This window comes from Bactrocera dorsalis, chromosome 4 (assembly GCF_023373825.1).
Source record: "Bactrocera dorsalis isolate Fly_Bdor chromosome 4, ASM2337382v1, whole genome shotgun sequence".
NCBI classification, from domain to species: Eukaryota; Metazoa; Arthropoda; class Insecta; order Diptera; family Tephritidae; genus Bactrocera; species Bactrocera dorsalis.
The window spans coordinates 13730707-13752358 of NC_064306.1; the positions used below are offsets into that span (position 1 = coordinate 13730707).

The 21652-nt window shown below is 35.4% G+C and overlaps 1 protein-coding gene across 3 annotated transcripts in view; it reads right to left on the minus strand.

Moving 5' to 3' along the window:
• The window catches only part of LOC105234072 (acidic phospholipase A2 PA4), a 36738-nt gene that overhangs the window by 7741 nt on the left and 7345 nt on the right, over positions 1-21652 (minus strand). The window contains exon 1 of one of the 3 annotated variants that reach the window (XM_019988762.3): positions 16691-16844. The exons of the other annotated variants lie outside the window; for them this stretch is intronic. The gene's annotated coding sequence lies outside the window, so the exon portion shown is untranslated. Of the gene's footprint in view, positions 1-16690; positions 16845-21652 lie in introns of those variants that run through there. 3 annotated transcript variants of the gene reach the window in all.

Sequence of the window (21652 nt, forward strand, 5' to 3'; positions counted from 1 at the left end):
CTATACTCATTTTTGTAACTTACTGTATATAAAAAATATATTTTAAATCAACAAGGCGTGTTTTTTGGACATATCATGTGGAGAGATGAGCGCGTGTTATCCTTAAAAAACGCAATAAAGATTCAAGTATGATGCCAGAGCCAAATTCCACGCGAGTGCAGCCGCGGGCTTCAGATCACCTTTGCCACGATATTTGGCCATTTTTATTATATTTTCATTTTTATACCGGCTTGAACTTGTAACAAAAGTTATGGCAGGATTAAGTAAATTCTTATATATATTGTACAGATGTACATATGTATACAAGCAATACCACTTACTGACTATGACAAATGCCTTGAGCGTTTTTTATAATCAGCAGGTAATTTATTACTTGGATATGTGTATGTAATACATTGTATAAATTATGACAAAAAAAGTACCCGGAATTGTATATCTGAAGAATAATTACTGCTGCTGGGAATTAATTAACCAACATCCAGTCGAAAGTTTTAAATCAAAAACTGTATACAAATCAAATAATATAGATATATTATAAAGTTAAACATGAACATATGTATGTATGTATGTATATATACAGGTGTGTACAAGTATATATAGTTTACATACTATATACATTCATACATATCTACCATAATCTTAACACTCATGCGTGGTCTTAAGGGGTTAGGAGTAGTTAGAAATTTCAAAAAATTATTTTTTTTTGCATTTTCGTTAAGTGTAATATCTTAAAAATATTCCGATAATTAGTTTTTGAGTTATTCGACAAATAACAAAGAGATCTCGGGCACTTCAAGCAAAAAGGCAAACTTTAAACGAGTTTTTCTCAAAACTATGTGTTTGAACTGGTGACAAATGTAACTCGAAAACCGCTCAGTAGATTTTAATGAAATTTATACAGCGTTTAGAATACATAATAAACTCGGGTCTGATAGCAGGACTTTTGTTTTTACAAAAATTTCGATTTTTTAAGACCAATTAACTGTTGATTTTTTCCCAAAAATTTTGAAAAAATTTTTCTGAGGCCGCCATTTTGTAAATTAAAAAACAAAAATCCTTCGATCAGATCTGAGTTTATCTATTCATAAAACTAATTTTTTTTGTCCGATTGATTTTTAGATGATTCTCCAAGGACTTATGGTTGTCACCGCAAGTACCTTTTTTGGAACCGGGTCAACACAAACAACTATAACTTTGAAAATGAAATTTTTTTTTTTAATTTTCGTGTTGACTTGAACATACTTATTCTATAATAATGCCATATTACTACTTTTGTAAAATAACATGATTTAATAGCAAAAAAAAAATTCTGAAAATTCTCATTTTTTCGTGCCTCTGACTATCCCTAACCCCTTAAGAAGCAATTGCCAGTCAAGTAGTTGCTTAAACGGCTAATGAAAACGGTTAGCCAATGTACATTCGTAACTCTGTTAACTAACAACGAGAATAATTGTATATACTACAAAAACAACAAATAGCAGAAGCAACAACATAAACACGTTTACGGTTGGCTAGTAAAAAAGTTTAAGGGCATATTAGTTGCTTGAATTTTACGGATTTTTCTTTTACACCTTACTTAAATGTAGTTAAGCAACTAAGTAAGCATTTTCAAGAACTCATTGGGTTAAATATCTTTGTGAGTGTTAATACCCTGTAGGAAATATATGTACATATATTAAAACCAAATGCTAAGTACTTTGGGCGGAGGATTCGAGACTCTAATAACATTTGCAGTGAAATTAAGACGTATTAAAAAAAATCAGGCAACTACAACGAAATAATTCGAACAATTTTTAAAAATTGTGCCTTTTTGAAAACGTTATTGTAACTATTCGGTGTAAAATTCGGGTGTTTTGAAATATAACAAGTTGAAAGGTTGCCATCTGTTCGGAAATCTTAAGTGTGAAATTGTTAAAATGAACAAAGGAAGACTACAAATTGTTAAAAAAAATTATAATTGAAAATATTTAAAACGAAAACGTTATTTTTTTTAATAAGGATTGCGAGCTGTTTGAAAACTTTATTGCCAAAAAATTTCAGGTATAATAAAAACATTGGAAACGTGGAGATCAAACAAAATATAAATAAAATTAAACTTGAAAAATAGAAGAGTTGACACCGCTATAATTTTTTTAATTCACATAAATTGATAAAAGAAATATAAGGAGCCAATATTATACTAGATACACAGCTTCTACCAAGGTGGATGAGGGGATAGTGATTGGTCGCCCATGTTTGTTTACGGATTCGTGTCGAATTTTGGCAGTGTGTTGAGTAAGGTTTGCAATTTTACTTTTGATATCTTCTTCTTCCTTACTGGCGTAGACACCGCTTACGCGATTATAGCCGAGTCAACAACAGCGCGCCAGTCGTTTCTTCTCTTCGCTACGTGGCGCCAATTGGATATTCCAAGCGAGGCCAGGTCCTTCTCCACTTGGTCCTTCCACCGGAGTGGAGGTCTTCCTCTTCCTCTGCTTCCCGCGGCGGGTACTGCGTCGAATACTTTCAGAGCTGGAGTGTCTTCATCCATCCGGACAACATGACCTAGCCAGCGTAGCCGCTGTCTTTTAATTCGCTGAACTATGTCAATGTCGTCGTATATCTCGTACAGCTCATCGTTCCATCGAATGCGATATTCGCCGTGGCCAACGCGCAAAGGACCATAAATCTTTCGCAGAACTTTTCTCTCGAAAACTCGCAACGTCGACTATTCGGCTGTTGTCATCATCCAAGCCTCTGCACCATATAGCAGGACGGGAATTATGAGCGACTTATGAAGTTTGGCTTTGTTCGTCGAGAGAGGACTTTACTTTTCAATTGGCTACTCAGTCCGAAGTAGCACCTGCTGGCAAGAGATATCCTGCGTTGGATTTCCAGACCATTGTTGGTGTTTTACTTTTGATATGTGTACATAGCGCTTGGAAATTGTCCACCTTCTTAAATCCGACCTATTTCTGGCTTAATGGTATCTTCAGCAAAAAAAATTGTCGCTAAGAGTGAGTCGAATCTTCGGGTGATTCAGGGAACATAATTGCATTCCCAACAATTTATTTTTGGGCACGGATTGTGGTATAACAGCATCATCGAGCCTAATTTCTTTTGAAGTGAGACAGAAAATGCCGTCACCATCCATGACGACAATTTCAATTTCACGTTCACAGATTTAACGCTCTACAGGGTCTCTCTTTACTCATAAACAAGACTGCAAACAAGTCTTCGCTATGGCTAATATTATTGCTGGCCGTTTTATAGACCGTTAAGCGGTTGGCCAATTCTGCTGGAGGTCATTACCGTTCTTTTTTCAAAATCGGCGCATTAACAGTACTGAATTTACTTTGTTAAAATATTTCTTGTTTTTTTAAGCTACGCTTTTTATTGCATTCAACGCGCTCGAGTAATTATTAATGATTCACATTTTTAGGTCATCACTTATACTACTTATGATTTTACGTAAATCGTTAGTTGGACCGTTGCCAGCCAACCGAAAATTTTAATTAAACACAAATTTATGTTAAAGGAATCTACGAGCTATATGTTTTAAGTACTATTCTCAAAAAATTTTCAGAAAAAATTATTGAGATAGAAGAATTGAATGTTGTTTGGTCTCACTATCTTTGAAAAGTTCCGCGACAAATCTAAGCGAGCTTCATAACTTGTATGCAAAAGCGGCAATATTTTATAGTCAAATTTTAAGCTTCGAACGCCTACATGTCCATATCATATCAATACTTTTGTAACCAAGTCAAATTCAGCAACATATTTTGAGAACAAGAATCTCTTCAATTTGCATATTTCAACATTTACCTAAGCAATATTTTACCCAACTCAATAACAAAACAAACAAACCCTAGACTCTGCTAATATTTACCTAATTATTGTCAACAAAAAGTAGATAGTCAAAAAGCTACTGAAACGAACAGATAAATAAATATTTAACGAGCTTATTTAAATAAAATGTTATACGTATATACACTTATATACATAAATACATATGTACATACCAAATACCAAAGTTAGTCTTAACTGCAGTCCAAATAGCACTTGACAACCGAGGCCGAACAGAGACTATCATTCAAAATAACAGAGGATGCTAATGAAATTTTGTTAACATACGCTTAACTCGAGAAGAGATCTTTTATATTGTGTGTGGCTCCAATATGAATCTAAAGTCTTAACCACTATGACGCCCACTGGCATCCATGAGACGAATTCGCGTGAATATACTACTGTGCCCAAAACATTTGTATTAAAACTGCGCGCGTCAAAGGATTTGGAAAATTATTTTTTTTTAGATTGGTAGTACTGTCAGTCACATTTATGTCAAATTTAAGTCAAAATATTCATTAGTGTTTGAGATTCGTGTCGTTTTGTGAGCTGCTAAAAGTGAGTTTTTCGTTTTTTGCGATATCGAAATTTGTTGAGCAAAGAATTTGCATTAAATTTTGTTTACGGAATCAATTTTCTGCTGCGGATACGTTGAGGATGGTGCAGAAAGCCTTTGGTGATGAGGCTAAAAAAAAATGTTTACAAGTGGTATAGTGAGTTCCAAGCCAACCGTGAACGTGTCGAAGACGAAGAGCGTCCAGGGCGACCATCAACCTCAACCGACGAAGCTCACGTTCAACAAATCAAAGATTTGGTGTTGAAAAACCGTCGATTAACAATTAGAGACCTTGCTGATGAAGTTGGCATATCGAAAGGCTCAGCCAATACCATTTTGAAGGATGTTTTGGGCCTCAAGCGCGTCAAATCTCGACTGGTACCGAAAACATTGAATTTTTTGGAAAAAAGGCGTCGCGTTGAAGTGTGTGAAACGATGCCTTCCGACTACCAGGGTGTCATGAAATGCATTATAACTGGCGATGAGACTTGGATCTATGCTTACGACCCCAAAACAACCGATCAAAAAATATCGTGCCAAAAGAGAGCCGAGACCAAAAAAATCGCGCCAAAGTCGATCAAAAATCAAGGTCATGTTGACTGTTTTCTTCGATAATTGTGGTGTTGTGCAGTATGAATTCCTTCCAAACGGTCAAACAGTCAACAAGGAATATTATTTGAACGTTATGCGTCGTTTGCGTAACGCTATGCGCCTAAAAAGGCCGGAATTATGGAAAGACAATTCTTGGTTTTTACACCACGACAATGCACCATCTCATACTGCCCTCGTAATTCGTGATCATTTCGCCAAAAACTCAACCCATATCATTCCGTAACCACCGTATTCACCTGATCTGGCGCCGTGCGACTTCTAGCTGTTCACCAAGCTCAAAAGACCGCTCCGGGGACAGCGTTTTTATACGATAGAGGAGATTCAAGCCGCAGCGAAGACGGAACTGAAGACCATCCCGGAAAGTGACTACAACCAGTGTTTCGAAGATTGAAAAATCCGTTGGTATAAGTGAATTGCATCGGGAGGGGATTACTTTGAAGGGGATGAAATTGATTTGGAAAAATAAATAAAGAATTTTCAAAATAAATACAATGTCCCCTTATTTTTTGAGCACAGTAGTACAAGTTATCAGAGCCGCCAATAGCGGCAAAAAGAGCGAAGAGCACCAAATGCATCGCATTGTTACAGCAACGGCGCCAACCTTCATCCAAAGGACGTTGGAGCCAGAGATTGAATCCGAACATTCATTCATTTAGAATAGTCCAACCGCTTCAGTGCAGTCAGCCAACCTTTTGACCACCCTTTCCAGCCCCTCGAAGAGCATTCACTGCTCTGCTAGCAAATGTTAATAGTTTACTAAAATAAGCGAAACTATAAACTATTGTAACGGCTAATATTTGCTAATTATAACGGCCTTAAACATACCGAAACTGCTGCGTTGTGCTCCAACTTGAACTTGAAAACGAAATCACAAAAGAAGACGCCTTTTATTTACATATTCGTTATTAAAAGGCCAACAATTATAGCACATCAAAATCGTTTTCATACCTAGTACTTAGTCGTCTTCATATCCCCTCTACGCTGCACTCTACATTTGAGCACTTTACACGCTCTGTTTAAAGAAACCTCTGTACATAAGAGAACAACAACAAAATCGTTCAAATGCACTAGATTAACGTACTAAAGTTATTTAATCTGCTATTCTAACATTATTTCTCTAATTGCTTATGCCAGTTTATTTAATTTATACCAGTTGTTTGTTCGATTCGTTACTCTACAAGGTTTGGCGTAACTTAGGCAGCGAACGTAGTGTGGGCAGCTATTTACATATTTTTTACTGTCGTTTGTTATTTATAAAAAGGTCAATATTTAGGCTAACTGTTTGCTATCGTGCCGGTTCAGGGTCAATACCTTCTTTCAAGTCCAATGACCGTTCGTTTTCGCTTCGTTTGTTGTGGCGTTTGTTCGTCTATTGACCGCAATTTAAGCACCGTTTGGCTTTTGTTTTAAATACATATTTATTGATATTAATAGATTAATTGTCTAACTTATGAGCCGGGCACAATCAACGCGCTGAAGCGCTGTTTCGATTGCTCTCTCATTTCATTTATCGCATTTTTACTGTTTCTATTTTCTTCTGTTAGTGTAAAAGCTGTGAGTTTATTGCTTTTTGTTGTAGGTCATATATTCGTCTTTATTGGAATGCTTTGTGGGTTATCTAGTCATTAAAGCTGAGTGACGTATTTACTGCAGGTTTATATACTATATATGCACATACATATGTATACATACTGTATTTTTGTAGCAATACGTGCGCACGGCGATATCCGTTGGAAATTGGTAATTTAAAAAAGGAAGTATGAGAGAAATATATAAAAACAATTAATTCAAGTTCACTTACGAACGTGTTTATTGTCATAAGCAAGGACGATTAAGTTCGTGCTCAACCGAGTGGTTGCCGAGCACGCAATTTCTTAGAATTAGAGTTAGAAAGTTGTATATGGCAAGACAATTGACAGCTATTCGGTCATTGTTTGTGAATTATGTCATTTTGAGTGAAGCAACTTTCGTTATTACGAAAAAAATAAAGGAAAAGGAACTTCGCGTGTTGATAAGATATTGCTTTTTGAAAGGAAAATATAAAGTTAAAGCAAAAACTTGAACCCCAGAAAAATCAATCAATCAACAAAGATAGGTATGCTACATACGTTCAGACGTTGTGAAATGAACACCGAAGAGGGTGGACAGTCGGGTCTTAGATCAGATCCAGAATCCAGATCAGACCCGGATTTTATCCAGCCAACGACTCGAACTTCAACTCCATTCTTCGAAATTTCTTCAGGAATGCTTTCTGCCGCTATAACAAAAACAACGCAGTGAACGCCCAGAAGAGTTTGTTACCGACGAAAACATCAAAAAAAATTACATATTAGGTCTACAACTTTGCTTCCGCCGTTTTCCAATAGATGTCTCTAGGGTCAAGCAGTGGTCAATTAAATCGATTTACATATATCGATCTTGGACATTTGTGCCAAGATTTTCGAAGAAGCTGAATTGGAAGCATTACTCGACCAAGATGCGTTTTAAACCCAAGAGGAATTGGCCGAATCGTTTCAAATGACACAGCAAGCCGTATCAAGACGCCTCAAAGCCATGGGGATGATTCACAAACAAGGAAACTGGATTCCTTACGACTTAAAACCCAGAGATGTCGCTTCTTTGCATGTGAGCAGCTGCTTCAAAGGCACAACCGAAACGGATTTTTACATCACATTGTAACTGGCGACAAAAAATAGGTCCACTACGATAATCCTAGCGAAGAAAGACATGCCTCCACGTCGACGGTAAAACTGAACATTCACTGCGCCAAGGTCATGCTCTGCATTTGGTGGGACCAGCTGGGGCTGATATATTATGAGCTGCTAAAGCCAAGTGAAATCATCACAAGAGATCGATACCGAACGCAATTGATGCGTTTGAGCCGAGCACTAAAAGAAAAACGGCCACAGTACGAGGAAAGACACGATAAAGTCATTCTCCAGCATGACAATGCTCGGCCTCACGTCGAAAAGGTGGCCAAAAATTATTTGGAGACGTTGAAATGGGAAATCTTACCCCACGCGCCGTATTCTCCAGACGTTGCTCCATCTGACTACTACTTGTTCCGATCGATGACACACGGTCTAGCTAATGAGCACTTCAGTTCTTACGAAGAAGTCAAATACTGGATTGATACTTGATCGACTCAAAAGATGAGGTGTTTGTTCGTCACGGAATACGCATGCTGCCAAAAAGATGGTCAAAAGTAGTAGCTAGCGACGGCCAATATTTCGAATAACATTCTTGTAACCGTTTTTATACAATAAAGCCTTAAATTTACAAAAAAAAACGGAAGCAAAGTTGTAGACATAATAATAATTTAGGATGACCGCAAAGTAAAGTTTTTCAAGATAGCACACACTCTAAAAATATCAACCGAAGGTGTACATTTTATTATTCACGAATATTTTGGTATGAGAAAACTCCAACCAAAGTGTGTGCCTCGCGAGCTCACGTCTGACCAAAAACAACGATGAGTTGATGAATCGGATCAATGTTAGGAAATGTTAAATCATAATAAAACCGAATTTTTTCGTCAATATGGTACAATGGCTGCAACATAGCCCTTTCAATTCACTCCGAAGTTTAATCGATAATCAAGTAAACTCGACGCGATGAATCCGCTCCAAGGCTTCAAAAAACGCAACTATTGGCTGACAAGGTAATGGTATTTTCTGATGCGCTTGGAATAACTTTCAATGACTACCTTGAAAAAGAAAGAACCATAAACAGCGACTAGTGTTGTTGGAGCGGACGAAAGCACCGAAGAACGGCCACATTTCAAGAAAAAGAAAGTGCTAATCCTGCAAAACAATGCACTTTGTCACAATTCAGTGAAAACGATGGCAAAAACCAATGAATTGGGCTTCGAATTGCGCCCGCACCCACCGTATTTTCCAGATCTGACCCTCAACGACTAACATTACTGTTCTCAGACCTCAAAAGAAGGCTTGCTGGGAAGAAATTTTCGTCGAATGAAGAAGTGATCGCCGAAACTGAGATCTGTTTTAAAGCACAGGACAAACCGTATCACAAAAATTACATCGAAAAATTGGAGGATGACTATAATCAGTGGCCTGGCCAAAAACGAAGTAATACCACTCTCTCGTTCATTTTCGTTACGAAATCGGCACATACGAAGCACGACAATGCGCTTTAGTAGAAAATCTCTTTTACTATAATATTATCGAAGCCTGCGTTATAAGGAGGTTAACAGTAGGCATGAACCAATCTCATACAATTCTGACGCCAAAGCACATCATGCTTAGCGAAACGTGCAAATCTAATATTTTAGCTTCAGTGCGCCGTCATTAAGCTCTTTTGAGCATATCGTCGTACTAAAAACAATTTTGAGTATTCCCCACCCTAACATCCAATTCTCTTTTGGATTGAGTTTGGTCAATGCAACAGTGAAAGATATTCCATCCTAGACGATCAAAGGCTGGACAGTCGCTGAGGTAAGATGTCTATGTTTCAGCATCTTCTATATAGTATGCTCGGTATTCTGCGGTTTTCGTTAAAAAGTCTCTTAAGATGAGAGCGCAGGCGTAAGCAATCTTTATAAATCCCCAATATATTACCTAATTCTTACTTTTAGACGCTTTTTGGTATGTCGCTCAATCCAAATTTTTACGTATATGGTACGCTATATTATGATGGTCTTTAAAAACCTTAGTAAGTTCGAGCAGTTTCATTGGCTTTAAGCAAGCTGTGACTGACTGAGTTGCTCCACTTTTAAAGATTACTGAGTTTCTCACTAAAAGTCTGTTGATTTTTGGGTGGGTTGGTTTGAACATTTTAGGACTTTGAACGATTGTGGAATATCCACTTTATCTCAGCGCTTTCATTTAGTATGTCCGCATACTCCCGTTATTGCATACTCGTACAACCAACGATAAACACAAAGTTTGTCTCTCTATTAGCAGTGAACCATCGTCAAGCCTTGACATAGCGTCCATTTCGCTTTACTGTCTATTCTCATTATCGAGGTTTCATCGCTTTTTCTCAGATCTGCTTATTCTTCGAACATAAAATTATGAAGTTACAAGTGATTTTTGATTAATAAGAAATTTTAAGGCTTGGCCTAAGGCAGTCTTTTAATAAGATTTAGCTGTTTTTTTTGGAATGCTCTCAAACTAAAATATTTTAACTTGGCACGCTTTTTGAAAATACAGTTTTTGTCGAATTTAACAGAGCTTTGTTTTTGAAAATTGTAAGAACCACAGCAATCTTGAGATTGTAGATGGTTGGGTCTCTCTGAACGTTTCCTATTACCCATCATCACTTTCAGCCGGAAAGCCGGAAACATAATTTTCTTTAGTAGAATAATCTACCTTCCCACATGACTAAACAGCTAGAACACTAGTTTCGGACAACAAAATAAGATAACAAACAAAACGAAGCACAAGGAAAGTCTGTCAAGTAAGAGCGTGGTCGACTTTACCGACAGTTAATGAAAGATTTCGCTCTAATTCCTTTGCGAGCCGATAGAGGGAAGCTTTGTCCTTGATGCATTGTCAACAAAGGTTCAGTTGTTGTTGATCTTTTGAAAGAGAATCACGTTAAACGCCATGAGTGCTAAGTACGCGTCGCGCTACGAAGCTGTGTTCCTTTGCATCCACCCGAAAGTTCCCAAAATGTCGCAATCAGCGGCTGCTAAATATATGAGAAAGTCGAAGGCATTTGTACAGAAGTGGATACAGCGATATATAGTGGCTAAAAATGTCGATGATTTATCAGAACGTGGTTCGATAGGAAATGTGAACAAAAAAGATGAAAAAAGAATAGTGAATCTGTTTTCGCGGAATCCTGCTTTAACACTGTGGCAAGGACAAGCAAAAGTATTGGCAAAAGGTTTAGATATATCCCACGAAACTATCCGAACCCTTCTTCATACTCATGATCTGAAATGGCGCAACATAATGAAGAAGCATCTGTTGACTGAAAAACTTGTGACAAATCGACTCGCTAGGACGAGTATTGATAGAAATTTTGAAAATGTCATTTTTACTGATGAATGTTCTATATGGGCAGGTTCTGTCCTCACGCGAACCTAATCAACTTCCTTCAATAGGCTTGTTAAGCGACCTTTACTGCTATCTGCCAAACAATGGTTCATCAGAAAAAATGAAGATTGGATTCTGCAGGAGGATAACGATCGTAAACAGCACAGCAAGCTCTGTACTCAGTGGAAAACTCAATCTAGCATCGTTACATTGGTTTGGCCGTCGCAGTCGCCCGATGCCAACCCTATTGAAAATGTGTGGGCATATTTAAACAGAAGCTTCGTGGAAGGCGCACATACACTTTGAAGCAGTTGTCTTACGAAATTCGTCGGATCAGGAGATCCTTTCCACTAGAATACGCCGTCAAATTAGTAGAAAGCATGCCTCGGAGATGCCAGACAATTATTGACGCCGATGGTGACTGGCCGTATTTTTGACTAAATTGCATTATTGTTTGTAATATATACAATGTATATATAAATATGAAAGTTTCATTAAATATTTTTTTTTATAAATTATCCCGACCACGCTCTTACTTGACAGACTGTAAGTATTTTGCAAGAGTTTGTTCTCAGCTTAACCTGTCTAAAGAGAAGTAGTATGCTCCACAACCACAAACTAGCTTAGAGACAACCCATATAATTTGATAGTTCGAATATTGGTCGGTTCTACTTTACCAGATTGCTTTTTTATACCGAGAAGGAATGTTAACTCCGTTGTATTCTTTTGAAGATATTTGCGGTTTATTTTCTGTCACTAGCACCACAACAAAAACACAAGCTGTTCTTTCGTATGCAACTGTTTAAATTAACTTTCTCACAAAGATTCTTAGAAATCGCTCATTTTGTTTTTATTGTCGAAATTTAAATAGCAAACAATACATGGCTTGCCGGTTAATCTCCGGCGAGTTTTTTATGCCAGTTCAGCAGTCTTTTCACAGTCGCTTATAAAAAAAGAAATAAAAGTACACCGAGAATACCCTTCACAAATACAAAAGATTTCATAAAAAGTCTTGTGGACTTCGTGACAAACTGAATACACCTTGTTCAGGGTATAAAAACGAGCATACTATAAGAGCTATGAAATTATGCTGATGGCCAGTAGAAAACATAGTTTATGCAAAGTCTTAATCAGATTGAGTTCAGTTCTAAGTGGATTTATTTCAGTTGTATATTTTTTTCTATGCCGTGACTTGCCAACCGTCTGAGTGAAAAAAATTTTATATAGTTTAACTGAGTTTGAAGCTCATTCCCCGTCCAACGCGAGTGTTTGAACTGTGCGAAGATAATCTGATTATGAGAACCAGCTTAATAGATTTATATTACATTTTCTATTGCTAGTGCCAATTAAATTCAATTTATTTCGCGCTTCTTAAGCAGTTAACCTGAATACGAAAGTTTTTTAGTTTTAACGACGTTGTAAAAAATATAAAGAATGCTTCGAATGGTTACATTATGTACATATAGTATGTATGTATATAGACATGTGTGCACATAAAAGGCTTTATTTTGCGAGCATTTACAGTGACTGTGGCATTGAAATTCGCCAAAAAATCTTTTTCATTCAATTCGTAATTTAAACTGGTTTCGATGCTTCATTATTTCATTTTCAATGCTTCTTTAGCGGCAGCAGATAATTAATTTAATAAAAATGATAGTCATCATACTCTTACGACTTCACTGTAAGTATAAGCACTTGGAGACATATTCATATGTACTTGTATATCTATATACGAGTATACAGTTATTTGCTATGAGTGAGATTATTTTGTAATATCGATTTTCGTCTGAAAGGTTTTGAGCATCTTTCAGCTATTTCTCATTACTACTACCAACGAAAGCTCTGCGATGGTTTATACTACAATTTAGACCAATTTGAGACAGAATTGGGAAAGCTTGAGGACATTTTGAACGCTTATATTAAATGACAAAATGATGAGCGATGCAAAATGTCAAAAACCTTCGAATCCCATAAGACCTATGTACATATGTATATCACATTTTTACATTGATAGTCTTTATCTGGATAAAAATTCAGATAGGTAGACCCGAAAGTCATGCAAAATGTTTTTTTTTTTATTATTTTAAAATATTATTAGTTTTATGCCACAATATATAGAGATAGAATCTTGCTACATATATAAAAACAATGAAAGACCATGACACTTTAAGTTCCCAGCAAGAGGTGCGCATTGATCAATTTTGGTCCAAACTTCGGGAATCTTGAATATTATGGCTTAACTCGCTTGGTTTTAGACATGCCACTGAAAAACCCGAGCTGGTATTGCTAACAAGGAAACATATACCGATTATTATTGACATGAGGACAACAACAGTGACAATACGAACACAATATGTTGTCCATTACTTGTCTGTAAGATTACATACCAGGCTTACTAACAAGCTGCGGAAGAGGCGCCTAAATTTTAGTAACTTAACTGGCTGATGGTCAACTTCGAAGGATTGAGATAGTCAAAACGAAAGCCTATGATGTCAACCACTCCGAATTTCTTGTTCTACGGTGCAGAGTTATAGGACTTATTGAGGATAAATAACCGTTGTAAGGGCTTCAAAGATTTACGGTTCTTTGTGCATTGGCAACGGCGAATTTCGCATTCGATGGAACGATGTGCTGTATGAGTTATACGACGACAGTGACAGTGTGGTTCAGCGGATTAAGAGACAGCGACTACGCTGGTTAAGTCATGTCGTACGAATGGATGAAAACACTCTAACTCTGAAAGTATTCGACGCAATACCCGCCAGGGGAAGCAGAGGAAGAGGAAGACCTCTACTCCGTTGGAGAGATCAGGTGGAAGAAGGAACGACTAGCGCGCTGTTGTACACACGGCTATATCCGCGTAAGCGGTGTCTACGTCAATAAAGAAGAAGAATGCCTAAAAAAGTGTAACCCGCAGCTATTCTTAGGGTAATATCAGCATCTGATGAAGCCAGCGGTAATAAACGAAAGCACGCGCATCGCCTTATTAGCATTCGAAAGAACGAAAATGTGGACATTGAAGAAAGCAGAAACACATCTCACCACCACAAAAGAGGAAATAAAGAATGATTTCTTCGAACTACCGCAAATTCGTTGGGAGCACGAACGTCGGGGTAGATGAACGGCTGTTCTAAACAAAAATATGAAAGAGTGGTCCAGCAGGTAACAGGTGGATTATTATAGCACGTAGATATGATCCGGGGATGGATACCTTAGAAAAGAACTTGTACTTATACAAATAAAAAATAGCTGAAGCGAATCGAGTATCCCGTTGGACTCTTGATTTTGAAATGCATACGCTGGCAAACGACGCTGCACACTTTGAGGGGCTCCCCGCATACTATAGCGGCATAACTGTCATGTTTCAAAAAAATTCAATAAAAAACGTATGGTTTAAAAAAAAGCGGAATCTGGCTGCTGGTAATGACATGCCAGTCTAAAGGCGAGAAATATGGAACGCCAACCTAAAAAATTGGTAAAGCGATCTCAGGGTGTGCGGCAATTCACTAGAGCAGAGTTTTTCGTGGCCTGCAAGTAGCACATACCGTTGCTGTGACGACAGCACTGATGTTGCGGAAGGGATTTTTTTTTCAAAAATTCTCAGTATTTATTATTTTTATTTGAATTCTTTGATAATTATTTCAATTATATTAAAATTAAGCATATTTTCCATTTCCGCTTTACTTTAGTATATTACTTACAAACCTTAATTATTTTAAATTTTTTTTTAATAATAGTAATGTTATTTGTTATTAATAATTATTATAATATTTTAGTAACAGGTTTCAATAATTACTTCTTTAATTATTGTATTATATATATTCATTAATAAACTTTTTAATTCTGTATATTAAAAAATGTTTGTTTTATAAATTATTATTATTTTTTTTTAATTTCACCACTTTTTCTAGGATTAGTTTTACTATGACACATAAACTATTAATCAAAAAAGTAATTATGAAATATGTACTATTATATTCGGATTATTTTATATAATTATGATTATTTGCATTTAAAAACATTTTTGTTTTCATATATACTTTTGCAGTTTTTTAATTTTTTATTTCACTACTTTATTATACTTTATAAAGTTATAATATTCGAAGTTAATCAAATTTCTAAATTTTTGAAAAAAAAAATAGTTTTAAATAATTAATTTTATTTAATTTTAAATTTTTTTTTTAATTATTTTTTTTTTTGTAATTGATTAAATTTTTACAAACAAAATTTTTTTAATAATTAATTTTATGTTTTTAATTTATAAAATTTTTACGAAAAACCCATATTTTTTAAATTAATTTTTTTTTTTAATTGCTAAAATTTAAAAAAAAATATATTTTTTTAACTAAATTTTTTTTTCTTTTATTTCCAAAATTTTCACAAAAAAAAATTTACATATATGTATATTTTTTTAAATATTTTTTTTACTTCCGAAACTTTCACAAAAAAAAATTTAAATCATTTTCTGTTTTTTCTTTTAATTTTTAATTAATAATTAATTTTATTTAATTTTCAAATATTTTTTTGAAACTGTTTTTTGTAATTGCTTAATTTTTACAAACAAACATTTTTTTAATAATTAATTTTATGTTTTTAATTTCTAAAGTTTCTAGGAAGAAATCATATTTATTTCAATTAATTTCTTTTTTTTTTAAATTGCTAAAATTAAAAAAAAAATTTTGTTTGTTAAATATTTTTTTTCTTTCCTTTCCAAAATTTTCGCAAAAAAAATTTTAATTCATTTTCCGTTTTTTTTTTTTTTAACTTTTCTTTTAATTAATAATTAATTTTTTTTAATTTTCAAATATTTTTTTGAAACTGTTTTTTGTAATTGCTTAAATTTTTACAAACAAACATTTTTTTAATAATTAGTTTTATGTTTTTAATTTCTAAAATTTTTACGAAAAAATCATATTTTTTAAATTAATTTTTGTTTTTTTTTAAATTGCTAAAATTTAAAAAAAATATATGTATATTTTTTATTATTTTTTTTTCTTTTATTTCCAAAATTTTCACCAAAAAAATTTTAAGTCATTTTCTGTTTTTTTTTTTTTTAACTTTTCTTTTAATTAATAATTAATTTTTTTTAATTTTCAAATATTTTTTTTTAATTATTTTAATTTTATAATTGCTTAAATTTTTACAAACAAAAATTTTTTTAATAATTAATTTTATGTTTTTAATTTCTAAAATTTTTACGAAAAAACCATATTTTTTAAATTAAATTTTTGTTTCTTTTTAATTGCCAAAATTTAAAAAAATATAAATATTTTTTTTTAAATATTTTTTTTATTTCCAAAATTTTCACCAAACACATGTTAAGTCATTTTCTGTTTTTTCTTTTAATTTTTAATTAATAATTAATTTTATTTAATTTTCAAATATTTTTTTGAAACTGTTTTTTGTAATTGCTTAATTTTTACAAACAAACATTTTTTTAATATTTAATTGTTTTTAATTTTTAAAATTTTTACGAAAAAATCTATTTATTTCAATTAATTTCTTTTTTTTTTAAATTGCTAAAATTAAAAAAAAAAAAAATTATTTTTGTTAAATTTTTTTAAAAACTTTTCACAAAAAAATATTTTTTTTCTTAATTCATAATCTTTTTTTTTATTTATAGGTACTTGTTGAACCTCATTATTTTATATCTTAAATTCTCTTAACCATCGCATCCAAATTGCACACTCACTTTCACATTTAATTTTATTCCTGATTTTTCACGTTTCCGTTTTCATACGCTTCTAACGTTTATACTAACATTCGCCTAAAACTTCCGCAACAATGAGACACGTCCGTTTCCGTTCAGCGTTGGCAGTTAACTGAACAGCCATGCCAATCTTATTGAACTTGGGCTTGTCTAACATTTTTTCTAACAAGCAATTGTATTGAAGCAGCCAGAGGTGTAAACACACACAAGCCCGCGCAGAAGAAGTGTTAACAGCTTAAACAAATAAAGACTTAATATGAGAAAAATAAACATGTAGTGCACACTTGTAGCCATTGTTGTTATATAGAATCACCAGAGATAGCTACAGTTTCGTTTACTAACTTTTGACGCTCAAAAGTATGTTTGTATGTAAGTATGTGTTTGCATATTTTTGGAGCATAAAATATTTGATATTGGTTTGCACAAAAATATGCGATCAAAACAGAAGTCAAGATTTATATTGTTGAAGCCAATAACAACAGCAATTAACATATAATATTTGCAGATGTTTCCATTAATTTGTTAATTATGCCACGCTTGTGATTACTTATATTTTATTATTTTTTAAAGCTTGTATAAATTATACGGAAGCTTATTGACTTTGTTTTCAACTTGTTTTGGGCATTCTTTAATCAGTTATTTTGGATTGATTTGATGAGCTGGCGCCACTGATTGTGCCCTCAAGCAAGCAACATCAATGTAGTCACTTATGAGCACATGGAAAATATTTCACAAAAAAATTTTCTCATATTCGCTTTACGGCATCAAGCGGCTTATTCGATTCGCCACTTGCTTTGCTCTACTCTGTGGTCGAAAAATGTACAGGTAGGAGCATTAAAGAAGAAGAAGGAGCATTAAGAAAATGAAGCCGTTGGAGTCAATAAAAGAGAGCATATTAATAGCTTATTAAAGTGGTATAAACGCTTGCTACTCTAACTCTGCAGTTTATGTCATTATACCAGTGGTTTGTTGGATTTGCTACTTTCCAAAGTTAAGTGAATCAAAGGCTAGCAAATTCTCCTCCTCGGTCGTATATTCCAAATTCAAAATGAACTTATAGAAATATTTATGTACATTAAAAATGAAGTATCAGTCAGTGGTCTATTTGAGGATTATCTCGATATTTTAAGCATTCACCCCAACAAGAACCCAATTAAAATAAAACGAAAAACATATCGCTCATTTGCTGCAAGTCCGGCATAAATCAAAAAAACGTGAGTTTGAGTTAATGCTGCAGAATTATTCGTTATATCATACTTCATGTTGAGTCAAAAATTCATATGAATACCTCTTATATGCTCCGCTTGAGAAGAGAATATATTTCCTGTTTTCCGTGTAAGTTGGAGTAAATTGAAAACTTTAAACGCGTTTTCTGGCGAATCGATTTTTTTGACTTATGCCGGTCTTGCAGCAAATGAGCGATATATAAAGGGTGATTTTTTAAGAGCTTGATAACTTTTTTTTAAAAAAAAACGCATAAAATTTGCAAATCTCATCGGTTCTTTATTTGAAACGTTAGATTGGTTCATGACATTTACTTTTTGAAGATAATTTCATTTAAATGTTGACCGCGGCTGCGTCTTAGGTGGTCCATTCGGAAAGTCCAATTTTGGGCAACTTTTTCGAGCATTTCGGCCGGAATAGCCCGAATTTCTTCGGAAATGTTGTCTTCCAAAGCTGGAATAGTTGCTGGCTTATTTCTGTAGACTTTAGACTTGACGTAGCCCCACAAAAAATAGTCTAAAGGCGTTAAATCGCATGATCTTGGTGGCCAACTTACGGGTCCATTTCTTGAGATGAATTGTTGTCCGAAGTTTTCCCTCAAAATGGCCATAGAATCGCGAGCTGTGTGGCATGTAGCGCCATCTTGTTGAAACCACATGTCAACCAAGTTCAGTTCTTCCATTTTTGGCAACAAAAAGTTTGTTAGCATCGAACGATAGCGATCGCCATTCACCGTAACGTTGCGTCCAACAGCATCTTTGAAAAAATACGGTCCAATGATTCCACCAGCGTACAAACCACACCAAACAGTGCATTTTTCGGGATGCATGGGCAGTTCTTGAACGGCTTCTGGTTGCTCTTCACCCCAAATGCGGCAATTTTGCTTATTTACGTAGCCATTCAACCAGAAATGAGCCTCATCGCTGAACAAAATTTGTCGATAAAAAAGCGGATTTTCACATTTCGAACCGAACACTGATTTTGGTAATAAAATTCAATGATTTGCAAGCGTTGCTCGTTAGTAAGTCTATTCATGATGAAATGTCAAAGCATACTGAGCATCTTTCTCTTTGACACCATGTCTGAAATCCCACGTGATCTGTCAAATACTAATGCATGAAAATCCTAACCTCAAAAAAATCACCCGTTACTTGTATATAATGCCTGTGGCACAATGTCGAAGATTTTAGCGCCGTTTAAGGGCACCGTATAATACTTCACTAATTGTTAGATACAATAAAACTTTCCAACGAATGACTTGGCCATAATTGGCCATAACAATCGAACCGTTAGTTTTGCTTTCTCTGGGTTGAACAAAGAAGTGAAGCAAATGGGTCTAGTAGTGAACGAGGGCAAGACGAAATATCTCCTGTCACCAAACAAATAGTCGTCGCATTCGCGACTCGGCTCCTATGTTGCTGCTGAGAGTCATAACTTCGAAGTCACAGATAATTCTGTTTATCATGGAATCAGCATTGACACCAACAACAAAGTCAGACTCGAAATCCAACACAAAATAACTCTTGGCCACTTTGGACTGAGTAGGCAATGAAAAGTAAAGTTCTCTCTCGATGAACAAAGGCCAAACTCTTCAAGTCATTCATATCCCCGTCCTGCTAGTTGGTGCAGAGGCACGGAGGTATTATGAGTTTTCGAGAGAAAAGTTCTGCGGAAGATTTATGGTGTTTTGCGCATTGGCAACAGCAAATACTGCAGTAAGTGGAACGATGATGTCAGCGAATTAAAAGACAGCGGCTACGTTGGCTTGGTCATGTCGTCCGAATGGATGAAAACACCAGTTCTGAGAGTATTCAACGAGGTTCCCGCCGGGGGAAGCAGAAAAAAAGGAAGACCTTCACTCCGTTGGAAAGACCAGGTGATGAAGAACCTGGCTTCAGTTCGCCGCCAAGCAGCGAAAAGGAAGAATGTCGCGATTTACAGATATCGTTTAATTTTTATAGCAATTTAGGACTACACTTATCGTTCTTTATAACATAATAATAATATTAGATTTTTTTTAGGATGGTAGTCTATTACTACGAACTGCGGACGAATGGTTTCGACAATTCAGAGCGGGTGAAAACGACACCGTGGATACCGATCAAATCATGGAAAACATCGTGTTAGACCAGCATGTGGCATCTAGTGACATCGCCCAGAAGATGGAAGTTAGTCACCAAACCATTTTAAATCATCTGCAGAAGGCTGGATACACAAAAAAGCTTGATGTTTGGGTGCCGCATGATTTGATGCAAAAAAAAACTTCTGCACCAAATGAACGTCTGCGATATGCTGCTGAAACGGAACGAACTCGATCCATTTTTAAAGCGGATGGTGACTGGCAACGAAAAATGGATCACATTCGACAATATCAAGCGAAAACGGTCGTGGTCCAAGGCCGGTGAATCGTCTCAAACAGTGGCCAAGCCGGAATTGACGGCCAGGAAGATTTTGCAGTGTTTTTGGTGGGATTGGAAGGGAATCATTCACTATAAGCTGCTCTCATACGGCCAGACGCTTAATTCTACCATCTACTGCGAACAACTAGACCTCTTGAAGCCGGCGATAGACCAGAAACGTCCAGAATTGGCCAACAGGAAGGGTGTAGTGTTCCACCAAAACAACGCCAGACCACACACTTCGTTGATGACTCATCAGAACCTACGGGAGCTCGGATGGGAGGTTTTATCGCATCCACCATATAGCCCGGACATAGCGCCAAGTGATTACCACCTGTCCCTGTACATGGTGAACGCCCTTGTTGGTGTAAATTTGAGCTCAAAAGAGTCTTGTGAAAAGTGGCTGTCCGAGATGGAAATAGATTACCTAACGGAACGGCGCATATTTGAACTAAATCCGATCACAGTAACACTTTTTATAACGCATTGAATAAAGAGCAAAAAAGCGGAAGGGAGATATTTGACAACTTAATACATATATACATATATCCAGTTCAGGGTATAACAATAAATAAATAAATAGAAGAGACGTCATTCTCTTGGCATCTTCTTTGCTCATAACACCATACAAATACAAAATTTGACGTTTTGGTGTTTATATTGCTGCACCCACTTATTGACCTCAAATTTTCTCCATCACCACGAGCTATACACTCTTTTAGCATAACCACTTGAAGCTCTTTCAAGGTTTTCGGAATGCAACTATGAGTGTAGCGAATTTTCGCCAAATTAATTTTGTATTGCATAGCGCTCAGTGGTTTTTAAATTTAGTTTTTTATCGGATATTTGCATAATTAAAATTTGTCTAAGATTGTTATTCTTTTTTGTGAAATTCACCATTGTCTGCGATCGCAAGAGTTGTTTTGAACTTTTTCGTATGTTTAAGGCAAGCCTCGGTCGGTGAATTTTGCGAGCAAAACAAAAACTAAAATCCGTTTGCCAGTGTCTCAAGTGGTACCGGTATTTATAGATATGCTTAAAGTTATGGTTATGAATTTATTTAATAAATTAAGGAATTTAATGGATGATTCGGCGCCGTTCGCAGCAACTCGGACTGACGTAAATAACGACTTGGCGCATTTTGCGTTAAGTTCCAAGAAGATCCGACGTTTTCGAGGCATAATTTGTTCACCGATGCGCTCCAAATTTTGGCTCAATTGGTATGTAAACAAACAAAATTGCCCCAATTGGGAGGAAGAGCAACCTGAAGAGATTCAAGAGCTGTCCTTTCACCGAGAAGAAACAACGGTTTGGTGTGGTT